The following is a 13,781-nucleotide window of genomic DNA, read 5'->3' as shown; positions in this document are numbered from 1 at the left end:
GATAATGGAACGTGGTTTATTTAGTTATCGCTAACGGTGAATGGGGTCATAACATCAAAGTTCTTTTCACTGCATAGAATGTAACTTCTCCATCTATAGCGACACACCTGTGGCCATATTGCCAGTCTGTAGACGCCTGGCGAGTAGCTGTAATGTTTGAAAAGTATATCATAAAAGTCTTCTTATTTTGCTTATATTAGAATTTCATAATCCGGCGGCTTATTAAATGAACTAATGATATTTTTCCATCAGTTTGAGGGAAGTGTATGATTGTAAGAGGTACAGAGGCGAGCGAGTGTGCTGCAGCTCATCCTAATTCACTACTAAGAGTGTCGCATCATCATAAAGCGTCTCTACTTAACATACAAAGGATTACAGTATAGTTTAAGAGTGAAACTAAAGATTAAAATAGCTTTTCCACACTTCGTCAGTGTATGCTTAAGTATATTAATGTGAACTTTCTCAAGTCTCAAAAAGATTAAATGATTATGTTAAGCAAAATACACTATCGTAGTAAAAAATGGCGCTGTATAATAAAATTAGAGAGCTAAAAATTGGTCAGAATACGTCACAATTAAAAGTTAAAAGTCTCAACTGGATCAGAGCAATATTTTGGTTCAAATCTGAAATTTCACAAAAAATTTACGTCCCTAAATACTCTACTCAACAGCTGAAATTTCGTATGTAGCCTCACATTAATGTGAAAGCATTAAACATGTGACACCAAAAAGCTACCTCTATTAGTTTTCAAGTTATTTATTAAAAACTAAAACTGGAACGAAAACTTATGAATTAATATGTGTCCGAGAAAGGGGCCATGTAGATACTGTTACATGCCCTTAGGGCAGTTGACGGCAGATGTTCCGTTTGGCGGTCCCCAGTAGCCGCATATAAATACACACCCAGAGAGGTAGTAAGAGGAGACACTTCGCATCGAGGTATGAAGCTGTATGCATCAGTCAAATGCCCACATGCGTGGATTAATTATCACCTGTGTATGTAATAGAAAGTTCTAATTATAGCACTCGATTACATTCATGCAGTAATATGGCTGTACCAAGTTTCAAGACTGTATTTTAAATAACATTGGTTACAAGGATTCTTAAACATGCAATTCAGAGGTCATGTTATACTGTTGGTGCCGTTCTAAAAATTCTAGCTAGCAAAGTTTGAATGTAGTTGAGCTAAGACTTTTCAGTAACGAATGAAAACTTAACTTTATTTATATAAATATTAAGATGATTGTAAGTCGTTTAACAAAGAAGCTATTTATTAATACGTTTCCAAAAAGGGGCCCTTTAGATACTGCTATCTTTGCCTAGGGCATTTGGTAGCAGATGTTACGTTTGGTGGTCCGCTACGTCCCTATATAAATACAGACAGAGGGAGAGCAAGAGAAGACACTTCACGCCGAGATATCAAACTATCCTCATCAGTCAAATGCTGGCGTGTGTTGTGCCTCGGATGATGTCAGAGCTCGGCAGACTTGTTTGTGTCTTCGGTAAAAGTAGCAAGTGAACAAATGAGTACTCTACACTATCCTGGATCGCTCAGATTTCACGGAAGTAACTTTTTGTGCCGTCCGTAATGCTAACAAACCCGCGTGGCAAGTGGAGAGACTATTTTCTACTTAAAGGTGAGCAATTGATTTTTGGTTGTTAGAAGCCAGGGACGTAGACCATTTTACTTGGAACGTTCTGTAGAGGTCATCTCTGAACTGGTAATAGTGATGTTTCTGATTGGAATCCTAATATTATTATTATTTTATTATTATTATTATTATTGTTGTTATTGTTATTTGGAATATTATTATATTTTGGGCATGCGAACTTTTACAGAATAGATCAGTCAGTTAAAACTCAAAACGTTTATTAACAGTCATAGTTCCCAATGCTGCTGAGTATATAGGAAGTAGGAGTATCTTCTTTCAGTGAGCGTAAAGAATAATGAGGACTTTGACGGGAAATTATGGTCAGTATGTTCTCCGTCGCTTTCAGGATGACCGTAAAAATAGTTTTCAGGCTTCATTTTGTCGTTATGAAAAGACATTTGAATGGGACATTCGTGCTTAACACACACTTACGCCGTTTACAAGAGCCTGAAAACTATTTTTACGGTCATCCAGAAAGCGACGCAGAACATACTACCATAATTTCGACACTTCATTTTGTCGTTATGAAAAGACATTTGAATGGGACATTCGTGCTTAACACACACTTACGCCGTTTACAAGAGCCTGAAAACTATTTTTACGGTCATCCAGAAAGCGACGGAGAACATACTGAACATAATTTCGACACTTCATTTTGTCGTTATGAAAAGACATTTGAATGGGACATTCGTGCTTAACACACACTTACGCCGTTTACAAGAGCCTGAAAACTATTTTTACGGTCATCCAGAAAGCGATGCAGAACATACTGACCATAATTTCCAGTCTGAAAATCTGGTCGTGTCGTCCTCCATGTTAACAAATCAGGTATTTAGATTACATAATTCCGCACAATAAGTGCATTGCGAAAATTTCAAAAATATCATAGGTTAAACATATATATTCAAAGGTATTGTAGACACTAGTGATAATGGAACCCAGACGATGTATTTGTGATTAATGGTTGATCGTGCTGTAACATTGTAAGGTTTGATAACACTTGGAATATTTAAAGTGAGCCCATTTTACTACTGAGATAATAATGAATGTCATTCGAATTTAATGTTCCAGCAACAAACTACAAAGCTGGTAGATGTGTTCAAGTAAAATGAAATTGAGGCAGTTAAATCTAATGATTGAACTACTACTGCTCATCGTTTCACATAATTTGACACTTGGCCTAGTCTTTGTAAGAACAGTAGCTCAAAATTCAATACAGATCTCACAAGAGAGTTAGTTGCAGGAGGAATTACATGCATAATAAAGGGAAACGAAGAAAACATACTGATAGGAACAAAAAGTGAAGAGGAGAAGACATCTACAAAATAATGAATAAATTTTTAAACAATGGTGCTCTTGCCATAAAATCAGACAAGCTAACACCATGATAGTAATAAAACAGGAGGAATACAAAAATAGAGCCCTAAATGTTTTAGAAAACAACAACCTAATAAAACTAACAGGCGGCCCAACACAAAGATACCAGAAAATACACAGGCTTTTCTAAAAAGCATATAAGATGTATTCACGAAACAAAAAGTGAAATGACTAAAAGAAAAGAACCCCAAGTCACCCCCACTGAACGGCCTACTAAATATCCACAAGTAGGCTAGGTTAATATGCCCAGTTGTAAATTTCAGAAGTGCACCGAAATATCACCTAGCCAGAGAAATATACCCATACTTACATAAACATTATGTATACACAAACAACAATAGTACACACAACACTGAAGAGCTGATAGAAAAAATCACACACCCCAACATACCTACAACAACCACGCTCACATCATTTGACATTGACAATTACAATAACAGAAAGACATTCGCAAATCCCACATAAAAGAGATAGCAAACATTCTCAAATTAATCAAGATGCACAACTATTTCTCGTTTGACAACAAGTTGTACTCATTACAAGATTTGCTTTCCATGGAGTAACCAGTCACTGAACTCCTAGCCAACATCTTTCTCAGTGATGTGGAGAATAAAATACTTAAAGCCATATTCAGATACATCAGTACAGGGTATTATATTGATAATGGCTATGTAAATTATGTCACAAATCTTGTAGACGAAACACTCAGTCATATCCTACAACTCCATACAAAAATTCACCAAAGAAACAGAAAATGACAGAATGTTAAATTTCCTTGAACTCGCAACGCACAAACACGATAATCAACACCAGTTCTCCATAAGCACGAAACTCACCACCACTAACACAAGTATACACATACTAGCTAGTATCCAATACATGCTGTTTAGGCTGAACGAAACTTTCAAAAAAGAATTACAAATAACCAAATAGCTATAGAAAATGGTATGACATAGACTGACGCACAAAGTTATAACACACATAAAGAGGGCACCTAGCACACAAAAATAGTGTTAATCACCAAGGTACAAACACACAACATAAATATACATAACACACACAAAGGCACACATGAACGATAAACGCCCACAATAATAAGTACATGGTACACTCTCACTTTAAACAACCAAGCAGCCAAAGCATAGACAATGTACTCAAAAAAACAATAACTAATAATTGCCTGGAGATCAGGTAATTCAATACACAGAAAACTAAAGGCAGCTAGTACGAAGACAAACACAACACATCTGTTATTTACCATCTGACGAAGCAGGACTTCAAATGAAATTGTACTGGACAACGAAGCAGAAACTTTATTAGCAGATACACAGAAGACAGAAAAGTATTGAAAGAATCAACTGTCATTTAACAGTTATCTGTACAGAAAAGCACTGAAAAGTAATAATTGTAATTTTACAATTTACTGGACATCCTATGGACATGCAGCACAGCCTAACGGACATCAACACCAACTTGAAATGTCTCAAGTACAGCAACAGCCCATATGAAAACTAATAATGGAAAAAATACCAAATAAACGAATACACTGCTCTCTGCAACGGAACTCTATTCTCTGCCCTCAAACAACTGTAAGATAGCACCCCCCCCCCCCCCCCCCCCACACACACACACACAATATTTGATATACAAGTAATTTGACCTTACCACAAAATTCCCAGTCGTAAAATTTCGAGATAAGTAACTGTCTACGTGGGTTTCTATACGTTTGCAGATGGCAGACTGAGAAAGGAACACAGCTGTAACAAACAAAAACCCAGGGAAATCACGGCATGTTGTATCAAAGTATATATACAAAATATTATTTGCCTTTCAAATTTGAAAATGTTTTCTTAACAACTCGAAATTATATGTGTGCAAGTAGTATAGAGCATTCTTCCTATTATTTAATAGAAAGGAAGTTAAAGCCCACTAACGATGCTGAAACTTCAGCGAAATATGTCTAGATAATAGAAAAATGGTCGAAATGGCTCTAAGGACCATGGGACGTAACATCTGAGGTCATCATTCCCTTAGGCTTAGAACTACTTAAACCTAACTTATCTAAGGACATCACACACATACATGCTTGAGGCAGGATTCGAACCTGCAACCGTAGCAACCGAGCGGTTCCGGACTGAACCGCCTAGAACCGCCCGACCACAGCGGCCGGATAGATAATAAAAGAAATTAAGTGTTTTGTCCAAGGCGGACTCTTTTAAAATGTAATTCAAGTAATTACACCGTATTTAATAACTTGATATGCTCTCTATCTAGTCTAGATAAGAAACTTATGGAAAATACGTTTAGACCATAATGAGACATTTTGTAGGTGAAAATACCATGTACTTTTAGACCATACCGAGATATTTTGTACGTGAAAATACCAGTTCTCATTTAAATGACTGAATTTTGTTCCTTATGTTTTGTGACTGCTTTTGTCACTGCTCAAAAGCCGTCATCCTTTGCGTGCAGGTATCTTAGTCAAATGTTGCCATAGCTCTTCAATAACGCGAAATGCGCGAGGAATGAAATTGCTAACGATTTGTTTGCCTGCTGACAGCTCATGCTTGCACAATGTTTTTTGCCTTACGGGGCTCTTAAACTTCTCAATATTCACATTTACCTTTAATTATTCTGGCAATGTTCACAAATAGTGGTGCAGTAAAATCCATTTGGTCATTCAGTAAAAGTTTCCACTGGCCCTTTGAAGCTCAAATTCTAACACTTTAAGGTGTGCAAATATCTGACTCCTCTGTCCTGAGTACAATATTACAAAATATTTCGAATATTTGTCTATCGTTTTTGGCAACTTTGTGGACATGCTGAGCCTTTTCTGTATTTTACAGCTATTACGTACCTCCAGTTTGGTGTATACATCTCTTTTCTTCTCATTCATGGCTAGACGTCGTACTGACTGCATTTTTATTTACACGGAATATTCTAAGTCTTGCTTCCATCTGAAACTTGTCATGTGTAGTTTCTGCACTAGGTGGTATTACATCAAGATGGAAGCAACCGTAGTTTATTAACGGTGTCTTATTTTTCAAGACTACATTTCAAGAAGACAATTACAATTTCTTTCGAATTTGAGGCTCTTGGTGTGAATGTTCATTGTGTAGTGTCTGACATGAGAAGCCAAAATCAAGTTGTACGGGGAGAACTTGGAGTTACGGTAGGAAGGTTTTTAATTAACTAACTCTTGTCAGCATCCTTTTGATGATAAGAGGAAGCTAATTTTCCAACCTGATACACTAAATATTTATAAAAATATGTGACATCACTTGAAGAATGGGCTTTCAGTCTTGCTTTCCAATCAAAAAATATGTCCTTACATGTAACGTAGTACAACTTAGTCATTTGAAACGTTTATTTAAGACAGACCGCGTTTAAGGCTTGAAGGTGACACCACAACTGTGCGATGGGTTTTGATGCCAATGAACCGAGACAAAATGAAATAGGGTTTGACTACTGCCCTAATTAACAACCAAACTGCTGCAGCTGCTGCTGCTGCTCAGTGTGCTGTCGAGACAGTGACACTTCCAAGACCTGCTTTCACCACAGCATGAGTGGTTGAGCCTCTTGCTATCTACAGCTGTAGCTATGGCTCTGAGTGGTACTAACATCAAACCTACAGTGAGTCACTTTGCAATCTGAAAGACATAACTTCAGTATTTGAAAATCTGGAGACGGGATACTAGGGCAATTGGAAACCGCTCCATTCGGCTGTGCTTTTTGCCAGCTGCACAATTTAAAGACTCATTTGTGAACGACAATGGGCTTAAAGCTATACTGACAGGACTTAGAAAACATTTTTTTCAGTGGCAACTTGAAAAATCCTGTTGCAACTCCACGTGGATTTCTACCAGCAAGTAGAGTTAATACTCTCATTAAGTTTTTTACAGCTAGTTGTAATTATAGTTAAAAGCTGATAACAGTAGTTTCTCGGCAAGACGGATGGTGGAGACTGTAAGTGAAAATGAGGAGAAATATATCCCGCATCTCGTGGTCGTGCGGTAGGGTTCTCGCTTCCCGCGCTTGGGTTCCCGCTTTCGATTCCTGGCGAGGTCAGCGATTTTCTCTGCCTCGTGAAGGCTGGGTGTTGTGTGTTGTCCTTAGGTTAGTTAGGTTTAAGTAGTTCTAAGTTCTAGGGGACTGATGACCATAGATGTTAAGTCCCATAGTGCTAAGAGCCATTTGAACCATTTTTTTGAGGAGAAATATGGTGAGAAAATTGATGAGCCAGATTGTGGCCTGGTATGTGATGATGCGAATCAGTCTTTTGGGCAAGTTATGAAATGTTATTTGCTTTGAAAATCATGCCAATACAGCCTTCTAGCATCTGAGGAAAATCCTCATGTACCTATTAAAATGCTTTCATATATGATGTCATTTACAGAGATCACACTTTTTCATGCGTCGAATACTGTTTTCATTCTCTGGCAGACAGCAGAGCTGTATTTGAGGGGCAACGAGTAAAAATTACTCGTCAGTCAAATGTTGCTAGCAGATTTAGCACTTGTATTAAGTCAGTGAAGGAAAATCAATCTTCCCAGCCTTCCACAATGTGCAAGAGACGATAATTCAAAGCTTTTAGGCACTTAATATTTATCTACTTCCAAGAGAGTGAAATATCGTGGTTTAGAGGCACAGGAGAATAGAAGCACGGCTATGAGGTAAACGGAACAGAAGTCATGACTGTCAAAACAAAACAACTTTTGTTTAAGATCTGAAACAATGTATAAATTCTTTTGAATTGTGAAATTTATTGTCATATCACTTCCATCACTAAGACGTGCATATGTGCTGTACTCACGTACTGTATTATGGCTCCTAATGCCTGACTTCAAATATCCTGACTTCAGTGTTGTTGACCGCTACGGTCGCAGATTCGAATCCTACCTCTGGCATGGACGTGTGTGATGTACGTAGGTTAGTTAGGTTTAATTAGTTCTGAGTTCTAGGGGACTGATGATCGCAGAAGTTAAGTCGCATAGTGCTCAGAGCCATTTGAACCATTTAGTGTTGTTCAAGACTGTGCTGTAATATTTTGTATCATTTATTTCAGTAAGGTTTGCTACGACATGCGTTATTTTGCAAATATTTTCATCTCACTTGCTGGTTACATCACTCCAAAAACATTCTGGTGACTGTGTCAATAAATAGTGTATAGTTACAGTGAATATACAAGTTTGCTTATTTATTGTACCACCATCCCTGTCCCTTCCATATGTTTTGTTTCCCTTCTGTGCTTTTGCTCTCTGGATTACAACAGCACTTTATACTGACAGTCCGTTATGCTATACTCTAGACACACAAAAAAAATTTTTCCAGTACAGACTTCAGCCTTGCATTAGGACTTTCAAACTGCACGGTTGGCCGAGGGACATGATGGGAATTAGTATGCGCATGCTTAGTTTGGTTTAGCGACGGAGCCCACTTTCATTTGGAAGCGTTCGTCAATGAGCGAAATTCATGCATTTGTGGGACTGAGGATCCTCATTTCGCGATAGATAAGTGTCTTCAGCCTCTACGGGTGCCTGTGTGGTGTGCAATGTCCAGTTAGAGAATATGTGGTGCGATATTCCTTAATGGCACCGTGACTACTAAACGATACGTCAAAATTTTACAATATGATTTCATCCCCATTATCCCAAGTGATCCTGATTTCGATAAGATGTGGATCATGCAAGATGAAGCTCGACCCTATCGAAGCAGGAAAGTGTTTGATAACCTGGAGGAGCACTTTGGGGACCGCATTCTGGCTCTGGGGTAACCAGAGACCACTGACGTGGACCTCGATTGGCCACCATATTCTTCGGATCTGAACACATGCGAATCCTTTTTCTGTTGCTATATTAAAGACAAGGTGTGCGGAAATAAACTCAAAACCATTGCTGAGCTGAAAACAGACATTCAGGAGGTCATAAACAGCATCGATACTCCGACACTGCAGAGGATCACGCATAATTTCGCTATTCGTCTGCACCACATCGTCGCCAATGATGGCAGGCTTATCGAACAGTCATAACTTAAATCCGATTATTTGTAGTGACGTTTACATGTTGAATAAAGTGTGCGAGCGCTGTACTTTGTAACTAATTTACTTTTTTTCATATAGTTCAATATTAGTCATCCTGTATCTGGACAAAAGTAACAGAACTAGTTGAGCTCAAGATAATCATCGAATGTTTTTACCGGTCACCCGATTCCGTCACGATGGTTATAGACTCAGTGAAAGGAATTCTAAGTTCAATAGCGCGGATGCATCCCGATCGTGCATTATTAGTTGTAGGCAACTTTAACCTACCAAGTACTTTGTATTGGCAGGGACGTCTATGGGTTCATTGCAGTTGTTCTGAACACAGTTTCTGAAAACTGTATTGTTCGCTAGTCCATAGACAATGGAAATATTTTAGAATTTGTAACTATGAAGAAGCCTGACCTTATCGACAGTGTAAGTATAGAGAATTATTGCTCATGATTTCATCATAGCCATGATGGTTACTAATGTTAACAAATCCATCAGGAAGGGTAGGAGTGTATTTATTCTGAAAAGAGGAGATAAGCAGTTGTTAGCATCCTATTTAGACAGTTAATGACCATAATTTGGTTCCAGTATGATAGATGTAGAAAAATTACTGGCAAAGTTAAAACTGATTGTAAATCGCCCTCTGATGACGGAAAAGATCCACGGTGGCTTTAATAAAAACATTAAGATAATGATGAGACAACAAAGCCTGTTGTACTCTCTGGTCAAAAAAGGATGAAGAAATTATGGCAGGTAAAAGTTAGTACACAGGTCTATGAAAAGATCAATGCGCGAAGAGTACAACAACATCAACCGTCATACTTTAGCGAAGTATCTTGCCAAGAACCTGACAAAATCCTGATCCTACCTAAAATCATTAAGCACGTAGAATCCTTCTATCCAGTCACTTGACGACCAGTCTGATACGGCAGCAGATGACAGCAAGTGGGAAGGTGAGGTTTCAAGTTTCGCGTTTAAAAATTCATTCACCCAGGAGGATCGAACAGACATATCATCGTTAGAATGTTGCACAGACTCCTGTATGGACGACATAGAAACAGACATCGCTGGCGTTGAGAAGGAACTGAAAGAGTTGAAAGGAAATTAGTCACCAGATCCTAAGATAATTCCAGTTCCGTTTTAGAGAGAGTCCTCTACTACACTATTCCCTTACTTAGCTTACATTTGTCGCCAATCTCTCGCTGAGCGAAAAATGTCAAACGACTGGGGGAAAAAACCAGGTCAGTCCTGTATGTAAAAAGGGAAAGAGAACGGACCCGCAGGATTACAGATTCATTGAATTAACGTCGGCCGGCCGTAGTAGCCGTGCGGTTCTAGGCGCTACAGTCTAGAGGCGAACGACCGCTATGGTCGCAGGTGCGAATCCTGCCTCGGGCATGGATGTGTGTGATGTCCCTAGGTTAGTTAGGTTTAATTACTTCTAAGTTCTACGCGACTGATGACCTCAGAAGTTAAGTCGCATAGTGCTCAGAGCCATTTGAACCATTTTTGAACCAATTAACGTCGGAAGGTTGTAGAATTCTTGAAAATGTTCTCAGTTGGAATATAATAAATTTTACTGAGACGGAAAAGTCCTGCCCGCAAATCAGCGCGGATCTAGAAAGCATCGCTTATGTGAAACTCAGCTTGCGATTATCTCACGTGGTATGCAGCGAACCACGGATTTAGGGCAACAGGTAGATCCCACACACTTAGATTTCCGGAAACAGTTTGATATGGTGCCCCACTGCAGATTATTAACAAAGGTAGGAGCACACGGAAATGGTTCCCAGACATGCTAGTGACCTGAATACTTCTCAGGTAATAGAAATGATTCAAATGGCTCTAAGCACTTTGGGACTTAACAACTAAGGTCATCAGCCCCTAGACTTAGAACTACTTAAACCTAACTAACCTAAGGACATCACACACATCCATGTCCGAGGCAGGATTCGAACCTGCGACCGTAGCAGCAGCGCGGTTCCGGACTGAAGTACCTAGAACCACTCGGCCACGACCTGCTCAAGTAATAGAAGCCAGTACGTTGTCTTCGCCGGCGATTGTTCACCAGAAGCAAGGGTATCGCCAGGAGTGCCCCACAGAAATTTAATAGCACCGCTCTCTTTCTGTGTATACGCAAATGATCTTATGGATAGGTTGAGCAGTAGAGCATACAACCATGTTGTCATTCCGCGTGGCTCGCACGCGCCTGTAGTGTGTGAGTGAGAGCGTTACTACGTTTCGCGAACATTGGCAGAAATCACCGATGCTAATAACAGCTGCGTGAGCGAGACATTATACACTTACGCGAATAAAAACACTTATTCGCCACCTGTGAATAAAAAGTGTTAAGGATAATAGAGAAATTGGAAAGCCAGCTGCATTTATAGAGCAAATTATTTGCCTTTTATAAGAGAAATGCACTTTTCGTTTCTTTGAAATTAGTTTTTAGAATAACTCTCTTTTTTTAAGCGTCTCATCTGAAACATTATTAGATATACAGAGCTTTAACATTGTGATACTTAAGAAAATACGATCTATACATGCAATGCAATCCTGTGATGATGTTGATGAGGTTCCATACTCCGAGGAGCGTAGGGAATGATGCGAGAGACCCGCACCGCCGATTAGGCAAGGTCGTAGTGGAGGTGGTTTGCCATTGCTTTCCTCCGACCGTAATGGTGATGAATAATGATGATGAAGACATCACAACAACACCCAGTCATGTCGAGGCAGGGAAAATTCCTGACCTTGCCGGGAATCGAACCCGGTGTGATTCCACTTTAATTTCACTTCTCAAATCACTCTCCAAATAAAATCTTCTTTTTACGCCATAGTTCATTCGAAACTCATGGCCCGATTTCTTCGGCTGTTACATGTCTGAAGTTTGTTGTAAGTCTTCCTTGCTCATGGACAGCGATAGATGTAAAATATTTATTTTTAAATGAAGAGCAAGGCTTTGCTACGATAATTGCAGTTTGTACAGAAAGGCGAAGAACGTCTTGCTGTAGTCTCTTGACACTTTCACGATTCCCAAGTTCCATGTGTGGGATTCTTTTATATAGTAGAGCCCAGTGACTGTTCCGATTTTTTTAAATCTCAGAGCTCAATATAATAGCATTGACGGATGTCGGATAGAAAAACTGTTCCATATTTTAAACGGCAAGCTCACTCAGATTTAATCCTAAAACACTTTGGATGACATTGGATGTACTGCAGCATTCCATAAAGGATTTAGGAGAGCTCAGATTAAAAGTCTGGTATTGTTAATCGTTAGGATCCACCGAATTCTTGCTTACTTCATTCATTTTTCACTACTAACGACGAATTACCTAATTATACTAAGGGGACACGCATATCGGGTAGTGTTCACAATCTAAGAAGGGATTGGAGTTTGACAGTTTCTGTCGATTGCATCCCCATCGCTGGCTGCTTACGTAGAGCTCTTGCACCATGTTACCAGTGGGAGAGGGAGACATATAAGTGGTCCAGAAACAGATGGATGTTGCCGAGTCGGTAGTGTAGTAGGACTGTAATCCACTAGATAGACCGTGTGCGGCAACCAACAAAAAAATTACATGCAGTGTAGCCAGCGTTCTGGGCCGTTGCGACAGCCAGATGGGTCCACCTTGACAGTTGTGAGCAGGCTGTCTCATGTAGAACTTACCAGTGTCCTTCACTTGACAAAGCAGTCAGACCTCCCTTGCATCCGTAATTAAATTTGATGGTGGCTTTCGACAGCTTGAAGGACTCTGGACGGACATACAATTTCTCTTCTAATTTAGTTTTCTCTTCTAATTTACAGCCATCCCTTTCTGATACATTATTTTGTAAAACACTGCACCCTTTTATTACGGCAATTGCAGATTCATTTCGAAGATCAATTGGGCGATGAAAATTCTCCGTTCTCCACCTCTTTGCCAGAATGTATTCTATAAACCACTTAGTCCGAGACAGTCGGTTTTTAAAAGTTCTTCTATTGTTTGTTAAACTCCTTCCTCCATAAGGATGCCTTAAATTTTCAGATATAGTAAATGCCTCATCTACGACAATGGCAGATGGCATCGTTACTCTCTTGCTTGTCACCTAGTCTTAATCCGTGATGGTGTGGAACTCAACCTCCTAATACTTAAAGACCGAAACAGGATCCAGAAGCACTCTAGTAGCTGTGTTTGATCCTACTCACTATATTTTCAAATGCTGATGTTTATGCTCCATTTGTGAACATCACGTAACTTGATGCATGCAGTAATTGAATTTTAGGTAATATTTACTATGTGATGATGTACACCCTCTGATATATAGTATACAGGTCCTCACAAACACTCTTGAATTTCAGGAAACATCTATGAGTCCATAAAACCCATTTAGTTAACAACTAATACAGTTTTCTTGTTTAAAGTTTTGTGCATCTGCATGTAATGTAACAATCCTCCATCAGTGAATTATAACAGTTCACAACTGACTGTGTGAAAAATCGCTAGCTCTACATGTGAATAGTGGTTTAATTCATATGTTTTCTAACTTCCATGGTCTTGGTTTCTGTTTTCCAGGTTTTTCTCTACAACTGAATGCCAATTAATCAGTTTTTGATACCAGGTACAGCATCCTCAGAATCTGTCATTAATTGTAGACAGGGCCAAGGTTTCAAATATATGTTACTGGCATGACTAATTTCTGTAATACCATTGCTTTTGATCTCATAGAAGTTCCCCTTCATCCATG

The sequence above is a fragment of the Schistocerca gregaria genome, chromosome X (assembly GCF_023897955.1).
Source record: "Schistocerca gregaria isolate iqSchGreg1 chromosome X, iqSchGreg1.2, whole genome shotgun sequence".
In the NCBI taxonomy this organism is placed as follows: Eukaryota; Metazoa; Arthropoda; class Insecta; order Orthoptera; family Acrididae; genus Schistocerca; species Schistocerca gregaria.
Note: the sequence above shows the minus strand (reverse complement) of the source record.